At 41.8% G+C, this 13,383-nt stretch overlaps 1 protein-coding gene across 2 annotated transcripts in view; it reads right to left on the bottom strand.

Annotated features, from left to right (window-relative positions):
* SLIT3 (slit guidance ligand 3) overlaps positions 1 to 13,383 on the bottom strand; it is a 593,416-nt gene that overhangs the window by 338,306 nt on the left and 241,727 nt on the right. The window lies entirely within an intron of this gene.

The raw sequence follows: 13,383 nt of genomic DNA, 5'->3' as shown, positions 1-13,383 counted from the left end.
GGTGAAAATGGGATTCAAATGTAATTCGGACTCCACACAGCCCATGTTCCTTCTGCTGCACCACATGAATTTGGTGATGTCATGGGTAGCTATGTCTTAGTCACATCACAGAGAGCACTAAGAGGATGGGTGTGTTCTTACCACCACTTCCAAGAAAGGATGGCTGTAAAAAAATCACCAGTGGGCTGGCCGAGGTAGGTTTCCAGGGAAAGCAAGCCTAGTAATGAGCTTCTAGGAAGTTTGTTCCTTAAGAGAAAGGCATAGAGAAGGGATGGCCCCTTTGCTTGCTGGACTGAAGCATCAGGACATGATGGCTGGGATGTCCTATAGCCATCTAAGACCCAATTAGAGGATGGTGTCAACACACTGAGGAAGGCAAAGCACCAAGAGAGCCACAGAGAAGCAGAGCAGGAGCCCTAACATCCTGCACCTGGGGTATCTCCCACCTAAAGACTTCCGTCATGTGAAATACAGATGTCCCCTGCGAACCAAAAGCTCACTTTTGTAAGCTGAAGTGGAATAAAGCAAAGAGGAAGACACCATTTTGTAAAAGTGAAAATCCTCTTTGGATTTTGTTTCTTTAGCAAAAGCAGGTATAAACGTAGGTCTTCCGTAAAAGTGATGTGGCATAAGGCGAACTTCCAGAGAAAAGGGAAACTTGTGCACGTTCCCTTACTAAAACTAATTTGAGTGGGGACTGCTCTGTTACTTGCACCCAAAGACACCCTGCCTGATACAACCTCCTCACATGATAATATCACTGGGCTTCGCTGCCACTTTTAATTCAAGCCAATGTTTGATTCATAATCTCAGACCAAAATGTGAAGGAAACTATCATCTAGTTTATGGTGGCAACACACATTTTTCAAATCACCCTTTGAAATGAAATTTAGATGCCTTGAAGGGACCATAAGAGTTTAACTTGGAAATAAAAAAAGAAAAGAAAAAAGAAATGAAAGAAAACTCACAGTATGTGACGTAATTCCTACTGACTACATGCAGGGTTTGGTCCAACTTTCGGGACACAGAACCTCATGGCATGTGCAATCACAGCCCGTCAGCTCTGTTTAGGAATTCCCCTGCTCCTCCTTGCGTGTTTACACAACTTTAATACTTTCCTATATTGGCTCAGTAAAAGCATTTTTCTATTGAGATGGCACTGTTCATCTGTATTTATCCCACAGCGAGAAGCCTGAGCTATCTTAACAGTCCATTTTGGTAACTGTAAAGCTGATAAATTGTGTATAAACAGCTCAAATATTTCTCAGAAAATAAAACTGGAAAGAAGAGGATTTTGCTTCAACCACTGAAGACAGTCTTGCATATTTAGAGATTAAGGCTGAGGTGTGGGTTTCTTCTTTCAGCTAAACCCTCATCCCCCCTGCCCTTGACAACTTAATTTCCTGTCCTCTTTGGGAGACAGACGGATGAATATTTAGTGTAGAACATGATTGTGATTAAGCTTCCAAATGTATCTTCATCTGGATTCCAGCTGCTATGGCATCTCAATTACTCCTCTATCCCCCTACGGAACCGTCTTATTGATGTAGTAAGCTTTGCATGATGGCACTGGATTAAAAATCTCCCAGGACTCTCAAAAACTTCTGACCTCAATCAATTGTCCCTTAATAAAGGGGGGAAAAAGAGGTCTTGTGCATACATTATGACCTGAAGAATCCCACCAATAGGCATCCTACCTTTGCTGCTTAGTTACTATCCTCAGAGGATGGAAATCTTTCTTACAGCTGGCTCCTTTCTCCTACTCCCCACCTCTGCAAAGGATGGTGCATTAATGTGAGGCTCCTAAACTGATGGAGATGGTGATTAACAGATGTACTGTCAATACAACATGAAAAAGGGTACAAAACCTTCAGCTGCCCATAGTTTCTTTACTGGACCAATATTCTAATATTTGTCACTCTTCCCATGATTCCTGGTACCATTATGCCCAAACTAAATTACAGAAGTACTGCATCATTCTTAGAATCAATTCTAAATATCTTGGCTATGTACATATTATTTTTTAGTATCATTTCTTTTGAGAAGAAGCCCCAACTAATTTACATGGCACTTCCATTCATTTACTCATTTATTCATTCATTCAACATTTACTGAGCTGGGTGTAGGCTATGTGCCCAGAACTAGGCATGATCTTCAAACAATACAGACATAGAATAAGTTCCTTGTTCTTAGGGAACACAGAATATTGGGGGTGACAGACATGCACACGGGTAATAACAACTGAGTGTGAGCAATGCTAGAAGGAACCAAGTACCAGATACTGTGGAGATACATAGGAGTGATGTCTACCTCAGACTCAGGAGGATACACAGGGAAGGCTTTTTTTTTTTTTTTCTTATTCATTACACTTGCAGTGGCCTCAGCACTTAGATCAAGTCTTCTAAACTACAGAACTACTATGGGCCTACCCTCCCTCCCTTCCTACTTTCCTTCCTTCTTAGGCATGCTTCAATTCTTGCGCTTACAAGTTGGTGAAATATGACATATTTATAAAATGTTGGGAAAGAAAGGCAGGCAAAAAGATAGTTTCTATTTTTTTCATGCCATGAATATATATTACTTGATGAATGGCTATGGATGATTAAATGCTATACCTAATGTTGCAGACAGTATGGCTGCTGTAGGACTTCAGAGAATGGGGGCAATCTGTGTGGAGTAGAGTATTTGGAAGATACTTCGAAAATGAGGAGGCGGAGCTTGCTTTCTAAAATAGGCTAACAAAGCACTGTAATAAAGTGCTTTTTACATCTATTAGATGAGACCCTCATTTCCAGCAACCAGACTTATGAGGACATAACCTCTTAGGAACCCAAGGGGCTGCTAAAGAGTGTTAAGAATCCTTCTGGGATGAAAAGGAAAAAGTAAGCAATGGATCTCATCCCTTATTCAAATCTTGCAGTTCTAAAGAAGGCACTTTTCTCCAAGAGGGAAGCTTGCCTCTCCCACTTGCCTTTTTGATTCAATGGCTGTGTGTACATTGCTGGTACATGGCATATACAAGAAAAATGGAAGATGGAGGAAGAATATTTGGTAGCAAAGTGAGATAGACCAGTTTACAGGGCCTACTGGAGAATTTTCAAACTCCAGAATCATTCTTCCAGACAGTGACCAAGGACAAAATAGAGCCCCTCAAATACCTTCATATGCAGATGCTTAAAACAAATCACATTATATATTAAAAAAATCCTCAGAAACTAGGAGAGGCTGGAATGGTAGCCCAAAGCACTATGAACTCATGAAAAATTAATTCAGTCCTCAAAGTCAGCACCAGTAAGGACTGTTCCACATAACAAAAGGTTCTCAGTCACATTAATAAAAACACTGCTTTGGAGTTACTGATTAATTTCAAGGGCGCCACTCTCTGTGTTAGAAGTTATCAAAGACAGATGTGCTAAAAGGGTCCTCTCTATCAATCGGGTGCCCATCTGCTCTCCCAGGGTTGTAATTGAGATCCTTATTATGGTTTGAGCACTTTGCTTTCATTTTAACCAAAACATCTTTGTAAGATCTCCCTTAAAAGCCCAATGGAGAATGAGATTAGTGAAACTGGTCTTCTTCTCCCAGGAGCCAGTACCTCCTTCAGTCCATAGACCCTGGGCTCTCACACACAGTCTGCTTACATTGAGGGTGGGGTGGGATGTTTGTTTGCCACACCAGCATTTGACAACATGAGAATCATGGTGATATTTTTTCAATCAGAGGCAGGAGATTTAATACCAAATCCTGGTATTAAAAAAATAAAATGTATATAAACCTGATAAAACCCAAAGTGATTCATCCATGTACAAAGGAGGACTCACCATAGTGTGCCTTAAAAATCAGTTTCCTAATCTAGTTAATATGTTTCATTGTCCACGAAACAAAAATAAAAAGGTGTTTACTTGTACCATTTCTGGAATACACCTATTATTTAAAGGTACTGCTATTAAAGGCTTCCTTCTACTCAGTGTCTTGATACTTATGTGACTGTCTCTGGGCTGACACTTTACATAAGTAATCTCATTTACTTCTCAAAACAGCCCTGTAACCTATATATCGGAATCTCCTTTTATACTAGAGAAAAGTGACTTGCCCAAGGTCATACAGCCAGAGCAGACCCGGGATTGAAACTAAAGTCTGTTTTGCTTTGCTTTTCACTATCCTGATAGGAATCAGACTGAAATAAAACACCATTAACATGGGCTGGTTGACACACATGACTACTTAAGTTTACTAGAAAAGTTTGAGTTATAAAATATGCACAGATTACCTATGAGTATACACAATGAGTTGGTGATTTTCCTGGTTGCTGGAGATCCTTCAGGACTTACTTTAATGATAAGAACAATTTATAAGTCATAATCCCAACACATAGAGGTAACAGGAACACACAACTAAATTCCATGAAAATACTCTGTTCCCTGAAGTTGGTTTAGGGTAACTTGATAATATGCATATTAAATTCTCTTTTGAAGACACTTTACACTGGCTACGTTTGAGCTGGTGTTATGTTCAAACACAAAGTCTTGAATAGTAAGCCTTGATATGATTATGCTTAGCTTTTAATTTCTTCCAAACCAAAGCTGTGTATTTCATTAACCCTTTGGTTTAGAAACAAAGAGAAGCATGTGAAAACAATGCGTTCCTTCTTTCCTCCCTCTACGTGCCCAGAGAGGAAAAGGTGGCTGATTTAATGAGGAGTAGCTATCTCTGGTTTATCAAATTCAGGTCTTAAAATTAGCAAAGGACAGGAATAAAAGAGAGCTTGGTCTTTGGAAGGCATGTGTACTGGGGGCTCAAGATTGGGATTATGCGGATTCTGGCCAGGTTAACGTTAAGAATGATGTAACAATGAGAGATACAACACACTGTAAGTTGTCCATCATCTTTCTTTTTGTTCTAGGAAAAATTCTGGATCTTTGATAGGATAGCTATGGGTAGAGAGAAGTAGAAAAAGCTTAGAATGACCAAATTAGCATGCATAAGAAAAGACACCACTTCATACCCAGTAGGCAGTAGAGTGGCTACACTTAAAGAAAAAAAGGACAATAATAAACATTGAAAAAGACGTGGAGACAGTGGAACTCTCATACATTGTTGGTATGAATATGAATGACAAGCCACTGTAGAAGACAGTTTTGAAGTTCCTCAAAAAGTTAAACACAGAATTAACATATACGGCCTAGTAATTCCTGAGTACATACCCATGACAGTTAAAAACATACACCCACACAAAAACTTACACATGAATGTTCATTGGCAGCATTATCATATAGCCAAAAGGTAGAAACCATGCAAATGCCCATCAGCTGATTGCTGGATAAACAAAACACAATCTACCCAAATAATGGAATATTACCCAGCCATAAAAGAGAAACGCAGTACTGTTACATGTTTACAGATGAATGAATCTTGCCAACATTACGCTAGGCAAAAGAAGTTAGACATAAAAGGGTACACAGTGCATGATTCCATTTATGTGGAATGTCCAGAAAAGGCAAATCCATAGGGACAAAAAGTAGATTAGTGGTTGCCAGGGCTGCTGCGAGGGAGGGAAAGAGACTGCTAATGTATAGCAGGTTGTTTTTAGGGGTGATGGAAATGCTATGGGATTAGATAGTGGTCACAGTTATACAATAGTGCAAATATACCAAAAATTGAATTATATATTTTAAGATGGTGAATATTATGTTCTTTGAATTATATCTCAAGGGGAAAAACAGGGCAAAGGTTTTCTGGAAAAAGAAGGGCCCCCAACAGTGGTGCTTTACCGTCTTTCAATTCAGTGGGGCTGAAGAACCAGCTCTGTGTTCTGGACTTTCCAGAAAAGGAGACTAGTTACTGCTGCATTTTTGGAACATCACAATGGCACTAAGTATAGGCTTCCTTAGCTCTGTACCATGTTTATCTTCTCTGGAGAGTCAGTCCCTGTCCATCGCAGCATGGGGAGGACCCCTCCACGGTTCAGAGCTGCTCTCGGGCAAGGCAGCCGCAGAGATGCTGGGTCACGCTAAGGTCTCAGGGCAGCACTGGTTTACAGTGTCCTCCTCCATGTGAGGGCTTTGAAGCAGCTGCAGCTGAATGCGATGGTCAGGTTCTCCCTGAGGAAGAGCCCCTGAGGGCAGTGCATTTTATTTCCAAGAATTTCAAGTATTCGGCCGCAGTGGGTGTTGGTAACTTTAAGGCAACAGATTTGGGTTTCAGACTATTTCTGACAGCAGCAAAAGATGAGAATGTATTCCTATGTGCCTTGTCATGCTAAGTAGACCTATATTTGAGATGGGGGTCGGGAGCCAGGTAGTCTCCGGAGAAGGGGACTCCTGTAGGCTGGAGCCAGTGGAGCTGTAGAATTGCTGAGGACCTGAAATGTGGAAGCTGGGCACAGCAACACCTGATACTTCCCCACTGCCTGGGCTTTCCCTCACCCCTAGGAAAGGCCTCTTGATTGCCACCTGACAGGCAGCAAAAGAGAACGTCCATTAATATACCTTCTAAGACTTTCTCCAAATACGGTCTATGTAGAATAAAATGGGCTGAGAAGAAGTATCTACTTCCTAGAAGAACTGATTTTCCAAGACCTGGGCACACCTCTCCACACCTTCAAGAACATTGCCTAGCACACAGTAGGTACTCAGTGGCTTATATCCACTGAATGAAGGAGTATTTACTGAATAAAGGAGTACTCACTGATTGAAGGAGTGAATGAATGAATGGAGTGAATGAAGTGTATTCATTAAACATTTACTATGTGCTAGGTATTTACTGTTTTAAATTCATTATCATATTGTAAAGGCACAGAAGTATTAAGTGATTTGCCTAAAGTAACACAACTTGTAAATAGTAGATACAGTATTCAGGATCCAGACAATAGCAAGCCAGGTCTTAACTTCCTATAGGAAGCATTTTCTGCTTCACCAGGGTGAGGGGCCCATATTCTGTGATCCCATAGCACCCTGCAATTGCCCCCACCTTAGCATCTATAAACCAGATCGTAAGTTTATGCTCACTTTTCTTTCATCTCCCCCACTATACTATGAGCTCCTAGATGCAGGGATTGACTGTGTTTGTTCCTGGCTGTATCCCAAGGGACACAAATACAGTACTTGGTATGTCACTCAATGCAGACATACTGAATTAACGAATGAACATAACTTGAGAGGGAGCTGTATAGCCTGAACAGAGAAGGCAGAATATGGGAAGAGTTTGATGGGCAAAGGAAAGCAGTAGAAAGTAGTTCGTGGAGGGAGAGCCCTTCCCCCACTAAGGTGTCCTGTATGTGCGCTTAGCTACAGGTAAAGGTATTGCCTAGAGGGACTGTAACTAGCCAGGGATCTCAAAGCAAATTAGGGGGGCACCAGGGTCTGGCAGTGGAACATCTGTACAGCACATTGTGAGCGCCAGATGAAAGGCATGCATAGAAAAGCAAAGATCACAGCACCATTTTTGCAGAAATGAAACATTCCTAAATTAATACAAGAAGGGAGGTGAGGCTCCCAGAATCCGATACACTGCAGAAGATACTGGTTCCCTTTGACACTGCTTTAAAGTAACTAGGTAAGTAAGTAAAAATAAGACACACCAGAGAGAAATACTCTTTTGTATATTTGAAAGTTCTCCAGACCCACAATCTCCCGGGTATACTTTGGGCAGAGCAGGAGTGAGAGGTGGACTGCACATTTAAGAAAGCATGAAGAAAGCCATGAGAGGGCTGGGAATCACCTTCTTCTCCCTCTTTACCAAAAATCCATTCTTGTGAGCACCGGAACCTGTCCAGCAGAAAACAACAGTGCCCCCCAGCCTCTCGGGAAGGGAGGCTCATTCTTATCTTTCCATCTCTCTCCATCACTAAGCCCTGTTCTTGCAAGTATTATGAGCCCCATGTGTGCAAAATTAAAAACAAAAGTGATTTCTTCTTAGAGATAATTCGCCGGCCCCCCTCCTCTTCTCCATCCTTCTTCAACCCTCTGGCCCCCTCTCCAGGCCTAAACCCCTACTTAGCAGCTGGGTGCCTGTCCCTGACTGCCAAAAACACCATTTGCTTTCTATATTCCGGGCTTTGCCACAGGGGGTCTACCCCAGCCACAGTCAAGACACATTCATGCTGACATTATTTTTACTGGCAACTTCACTTCTTTAAGGAGGATTCTAGTTCTATTTGTAGACTGCAAAACAAAAACAAAAGCAAAAACAAAAAAACCTTCTCTACCTGGATGTCCTGCAGGCATCTCAGACTCAACATGTCCAAAACTGCACTCATGATGACTCCCTGGCCACCACCTCAAGCCACTTCTTCATCCTCATACTGGTTGACAATGCCCCCCAACCACCCTATTGCTTTAGCTGAAACCCTCAGATTCATTTTCCCCTATACCCCTCTCCCCCTTTTCAAATATGTCTCGAGGCCCTATGGGTTTTACAACCGAAATATCCTTTGAATACAACCCCTTACCTCATCTTGGATATCTTCTGTCCTAACACCACTGGCAACCATCTTTATTGGGGTCTCTTGCCTCTAGCATCCTCCAAAGGTCTCCACAGTACGGCTCTGAATTGCCTTTCCATTTAGTCTTATGACCATCATCTTCCATGATAGTTCCTTCAATCCATTCGGTCTGACCACGTTCCCCCGGATTTGTTGTCTCTCTCTGCATATGTTGTGAGTTTTCCTGCTTCTAGGTCTTCCCATACAATGCTGTCTCCTTCTGTGTGGGGATACTTACTATCTGCCCCCATTCCACGGTTGCTATTTCCCCTGTGCTATAGCAAATGTGGGGTGGTTCCGTGAAGGTCCTCAGCCCATTCTGCCACAAGCATTGTGTTGTCACATGTTGTCACATGTTGTCACATGCTGTAAGTGACCAGTGACTTGAGAGCAGGGCCAACTTATCGTCAGCTTAGCACAATGTCTAGTAAGTGGTTTTGTAAGGAAGAAAGGAAAGAAGGAAACAAAATGGAACAAAAGTCAAATTCACTGCTCTTAACATCTGCATATTGCCTCCAAAATTCATTTTTGTTTTTTCAATGACCCTTGAATGAAACTCAAGCCAGAAAGGAGAAGCTGAGAGGACTCAAAGCACAGACTTTTTGCAGCAGACAAGGTTTGAATATTCACACTCTGTCCATGGTGGTCTCTCAGACAGCTCCCTTAACCTCTCAAAGCCTCAGTTTCCTTATTCTTAAACAGAATCATCAGCTGGTTTATGGATTGCCTTAACCTTTGACCAACATGACAAGGTACAAAACGTTTCCATAACAGAACCAGGCATTTGGTAAGCATTCAATGAATGACAATTTTTATTATTTGTCTGTATTACGGTCCTTAGTGATCTTTTACTGACTACAGCTCTTCAAGCTGTAAAATTCTCTGCTCTGGTGAAGCTGGTAGTCCAGCTGGGGTGACAGATGAGGTGAGACAATGAAAAGGAGAGGGATTTTCTTACCCAAACTTATCAGAATTCAAACATCACCACAGATATGGTTGTTTGAAGCAAGAGTTATTTAGCTTGCCTACAGACTTCCTCCAGTGTTGCTGCCAAGGACTCAAAATTGTTTGTACTTTTGAGTCTTTGAGTATAAAAAGCAAAGTCAGATCCAAGTTCTGAGTTCCAGATCCGAATAACAGTAATGCACGTTAAATGCCATAACATTTTTGCTTCAGACGATAATAGCCATTTTCAGTTGTTATAGTGACCGCCTCTACCTCATCTCTGCAGGTGGTATGGGATTCCTCTGGAAGGAATAACAATCTGGAAAGGGAAACCCAGCTCCCTTGCCCCATTGGTTCAGCTGTTCAGAAAAAAAATCCTCCACTTAATTAACATACTGTTCTTAAAATGTGGAGTTCCAGATTAGACTGAGAAAAGAACAGGCCAGAGCTTGGGGCCCTTGGGAGTCAAAGGACATTGTGACCAGCATAGAGCTAGACCTTCAGTGGATGACTGAAAACCCAGCTTCAACAGAGATGACAGTCAGGCAGGTGTCTTATGAAGCCAACTGCCTGTCAGGAGCCAGTGGGGACACTATGGCAGGTGAAGTCATTTTACGTGTTTATCAACATCTTCATCACAGAAACTTTCTCAAGGTATAGGCAAGTGTTTGGCAAATGTTTGGAAAAAATATATTGGCCCCAATATACAAAAAAGCATGAAATCAAATATAAGAAGCAAAATTATACAAAGTGCTTTAAATGGAAGCATCAGAAGTACTTGCTTCCCTCTAGGACGTCTGGTCTAGGGCTCTGGACTCCTTGCAGGAAGTTAGGAAATTTCTCACTGTCTGAAGATTTATTGTAGTGGTAAAAGGAAGTGACATTAAGACCCAGAAACTGGCATTTGGGGTTGACAAATGATAGCCAACACACTTTAATCTGTTAGACACAACCTACATTCGGAAATGGGTGAACAAGAAACAAAATCAAAGTGTTCTGCAGCTCCCAGGGTGGGTTTGTGGTATTGTTTTTATTTGTTGTTGTTGGTTCCATTTTGGTCAAGAAATACTGCCACAATTGTTTCATCTGCACCAGGGAGGTAGCAGCCTGCAAAGTCAGACTTGGACACTGGTTTCCCAGCATAGTCGAACCATTTATTCTTTCTTGGCTGTCTCCCTTCCTCCCCATTTCTCCTTCGAGTAAATGACATGGCTCCAGAATGACAGAAAAAAAGAAGGGGTGTGTCAGGAGAGTATTTTCTCCAGTCAGTAGAGTGAAGTTAACATAGTGGCTGACCTGGGTTTGCTGGACCATGCTACTTGCTGTCAAGGGTTCTTGTGCCATTCTTCTCGCTGATTGCCCAACCCAACTGAGCGAGGGGCACTCAAGAGTTAGGGATGCAAGGCTAGGTCTTCTTACGTACAAATCCTCAGTCCACCACTTCTTTCTTCAGAGTCAACACTGAGCATTGTCAGTTATCCTACATTCTTTGTCCAAAACAAAATCTCATCTCGTTTTTCTCTAATCTCACCTTATCTAATCTATCCATCCGCCTGTCCATCTCTCCATCCAATAATCATTCTCTCTACCCAGCTTTCTGAGCACAAAGTTGGTCTACATTTCTTTGAAATTATTGGGTCTGTGCCCAGAGAATTCATTCATTCAACAAATCTCCATTCAGTATCTGTGACATGCCAAGCACTGTGCTAGGCTATTGGAATGCAGTGATCAGCCAGACCAACACTGTGTCTGCTCTAATGAAATTTATAGTCAAATAAAATGCCAATCAATGTGAGGATTTGCCTAACCACTGCCCCCCTTTGAACTGGATACTCTGAGGCCCATAATGGCACCTTTTTTTTTTTTTTGCAACCATATAATACTGTTCATATTGAGCTTGCTGCCAACTGTTAACACTCAGATTTCCTTTCTGACAAGAAGGAATACACATGGAGGGAAGCGGATGCCACAGGTATCATGGCCAGATCACACCCACCCCTTCTAGAAGCTTCCATGTACCTGGCACATAATAGGCAGAAATACATGTTGAATGAATTTGTTGGCTTTACTTATTTTATGTTTGATATTTGGGTTCAACATCATTCCAGCCCTCTGCTATCTTTATAGAGCCTGATTCGTTATCTAACATAACCTCTCTCTTATTTGCTTTTTGTTTTTAATCTGAGAATATCACTAGAAAACCATCAAGATCTCCATCTAAAAGATGGAAAACAGAGACCTGACTGTACCAGAAAATTCATGCCAACTTATGAACTTGTCAGAAGTAATCAAGAGTAGATTTTGTGGGTCCTTAAGAACTCGAAAGGAAAAGGAAATCAAAATCCAAGGGATCAATTTAGATTCATAAAAAATAGAAAAGAAGGAAAAGGAAAGCCAACAGAATTAACACTAGTTTGATTCAAAAATAAATTGCCATTTTTTGTTTTTTATTTCTAGCCTTTTTTTTTTTTTTCCTGCACAAGACACTGTGGGACTGTATATAAAAGAGTAAATCAGAGCTGTGGGTGCCGAATCTCAATTCTCTATTTAAGTTTCCTCTTGCCCAGGAGTGACTCCAAGAAGGAAATGAATTCTCAGTGGGGGACCCTGTAGTTGATTAGCTTTTACCTTCCAGAGGAGATGTCAATCATGTTAATTGGAATCAATAGACAGCTGTTCAGGGGCCCAGGATAATTAAGCAAGTCATAAAGGGTAGAATTAGAGTTCCCTTTAAAAATTAAAAGGGATCCCACTGTTTGCTAACATTTTAAGCCACTTTGGCTACCTAAGAGCTATTCTGATTTAAACTCACTGATCAAAGAGAGGCCAACTTTTGTGTGGGGGAAGGAGAGCATATGCTTATCCGGTGGGAAAAGAGGCAAATCCAGGCTTCAGAAGTGAACTTCCACTGCATTCCAAGGGGAATCTAAATTTGTTGGTTTTGAGCTGAAGAGCCAGGTTATTCTACAGAACTGGAGAGACACACAGAGAGAGACACAGAGAGAGAGAGGGAAGGAGGTAGAGACAAAGAGAGGGAGCATGCATACTAGCCTTCTGGGTTCTTGTCCATTTCAAGCTTGCACACTCTGGTGTCCCCTGACAAACCTACAGAATCCATACTCTGTGACCCAAGTCTCCCTGGAGAGCAGCACAGAGAAAACTTCACAGGAGCAGAAGGAAAGAAGACATATTGACAGCAAGTTACAATAACCGGACATCCCCAGCCCCCTTCAAAAAGATGCTCCCCCTGCCAGAGAACTTCTTTACAGAAATGCATGTGCATTTTTATGCCCCCTTTAAAACTTGAAAGGGAGCTCACATACCACCACCAACCTTCCCCCCCCTTATCCCCCCACACACATTTGCTTAAAGACAGAGAGGGCTCCTTCACCCACATGGCAACATGAAAAGAAAATGAAATTCTGTCCCAGGGCTTGTGATTTTTTTCTTCCTTTTCCTGAGTCAATGAATGCCAGATGTTCTCAACAAAACGTCTTCATATCTTCAGGACAGCCTGCAAGAATACTATTTATTATTGCTCAGAGGTCAAGAGGCCATAATAGATTTATAAGAAGGCTGTGGTCACTCTTTGTGTATCTTATACTTAGCTGATATATGTGGCAAGAGTCGCAGACAGCTCTTCTTTCTACATAATTTACTTCTTCAGGGCCAATTAGCTGGGTCAGATTAAGAGCAGAGGTGGTTTCCCGGCCTTAGGCAACAGAAAGTTTGTCAAGGATAGCTAAGCCATACAAGACTTTCCAAGTGTCAGAAGAATAAGAGGGAGGGAAAATGTCCAGAAGAATGCAGAGTGTGAAGGCCAGTAAGCCCTTCTGTCAACAATCTGTGTAATGTGGTAAGTCACAGCCTCTTTGGCCTTGACCCGGTAATGTCTCAGTCCCAATAAGCCATCACACTGTTGAGGTCTTCCAAGATTGAACCGGGTTCTAAGTAGA

This window comes from Panthera uncia (assembly GCF_023721935.1).
Source record: "Panthera uncia isolate 11264 chromosome A1 unlocalized genomic scaffold, Puncia_PCG_1.0 HiC_scaffold_17, whole genome shotgun sequence".
Taxonomy (NCBI): domain Eukaryota; kingdom Metazoa; phylum Chordata; class Mammalia; order Carnivora; family Felidae; genus Panthera; species Panthera uncia.
Note: the sequence above shows the minus strand (reverse complement) of the source record. Positions and strands in the feature narration are given on the sequence as shown.